This window comes from Rattus norvegicus, chromosome 5 (genome assembly GCF_021556685.1).
Source record: "Rattus norvegicus strain SHRSP/BbbUtx chromosome 5, alternate assembly SHRSP_T2T, whole genome shotgun sequence".
Taxonomy (NCBI): domain Eukaryota; kingdom Metazoa; phylum Chordata; class Mammalia; order Rodentia; family Muridae; genus Rattus; species Rattus norvegicus.
In genome coordinates, this window is record NC_141538.1 from 70,947,161 (window position 1) to 70,948,731 (window position 1,571).

Consider the following 1,571-nt stretch of genomic DNA (forward strand, 5'->3'; position numbering starts at 1 on the left):
AGTATGGGGACAAAAGCCCAGTATGAGGGGTGCAAGCCTGTAAGCTGCATTTGGGGGCGGGATGGAAGCAGGAAGATTTAAGAGTTTGTATCTAGCATGGTCTGTATGAAAACTGGTCTAAAAATGTAAGAATAAATGGCATGTAGCCTAAGGCTTTTATGACATTCTGGATGGTTTCAAGAGGGAAATTAAAAACGCAAAACAATAGGCAGTATTTCTAGGCAATAATTTCAATGAACTTGACTCTTAGAGAGAAAACGGAGGGCCAGTGCAGTACATATGTCAAGTGAACGTTCCTTGTGTTGGCAACAGTGTATCTCCTGCTGACAGAATTATAAGTGGTTGACAGACTGTGTCCACCATGTTGGTATTCAGGCCTCTTTCTTTGAAAAATGTCCAGAGAAGATGATGAGGGAGAGGCTAGGAACTGTGAGGTATTGCCTAGGGTCCTAATGTCCAGGACTCAGAACTTCAGGGGAATGACAGGCCAGTACTTTTCTGTCACAGTGCTTGTCAAAGCTCAGCTGCACAGCAGGCTCCATGGCAAAGATCTTGGAAGCAATGGTCGCATTTAAGCTCTTCATCTGTGTGTGGCGCCGCTCCCAGGGTTTCTCAGATGGGAGCTCTACTCACTTGTGGTGGTTGAAATACAGGATATGGTCCACTTTTACACAGTCATTCAGGTGCTCCATGTTCAGCTGCTGCTGTCGCCTTCTCTGTGCCTCTCAGTCTGTGCAAAGGATTGACGGAGTTCCTCAGTGATTTGCTTGTTGTTCAGGCCACACTCCACTTTGTCATCTGAAGCCGACTCCAGCTCTTCCTCTTCACACACTGCTTCATTTTGTCTCGTGGATGCCTGAGTTTTAATGCTGTTATGCAGAGGCTGCTCAGAGCTTGGAAAACACTGTAGGGCGTCTCCTGTCAAGCCATGTCCTGGCCTCGAGAATTCCAAGGATGACCAGACTCATAAGCAAGAGAGCTCCAGGGAAGAACTCTGTGAGGGAAGAACCATGGGGAAGAAAATAGGAATCACTGAACCTTGTGTGGGAATTCTGGTGGATTTGCATCCAAAGCATTGCATGTTGCCAGTATCTTACATATACTTGGTGAAAATACCAAGATGCAGTAGCCCTCCATTTTGAGGCCATTGCTGTTATCTCTGATTGGAAAAGTCCAAGTGGTAACTTGTGGGCACACAGCTTGCAGATATTGGGCAGGGGCAACAGTAGACCTGGTTCTCATGGTGGGGAGTGTACTTTATCAATTTTAGTCCTTTCTTACCCATTGTTTCTAAAATTTCTAATTCAATTTTAAACTATACAGCATATTTGCTATGTTGAGCACATTTCATATTTGTCCAAGTTTGATTTGAACAACTTTTTCTTTCAAAACTCTCTTCTTATTATGTAATCCCTTTGAACCTTTTAAAACATGTAAATTTGTTTATAATTGTTCTGCTGGCCCTGTCCTTGAGTACTTATTATAATCTTCTTCTACATCCTGAGTTATATTTTCTGCATGTTTGCATGCTTGTATGTTTTTAATTTGATATCTAATTTGAACTTTAACTT

General features: G+C 42.8%; 1 pseudogene; it reads right to left on the bottom strand.

Annotated features, from left to right (window-relative positions):
* Nucleotides 1-463: 463 nt before the first annotated feature.
* On the bottom strand, nt 464-1,148 carry Gemin8-ps9 (gem (nuclear organelle) associated protein 8, pseudogene 9; annotated as a pseudogene).
* Between the last annotated feature and the right edge of the window lie 423 nt (nt 1,149-1,571).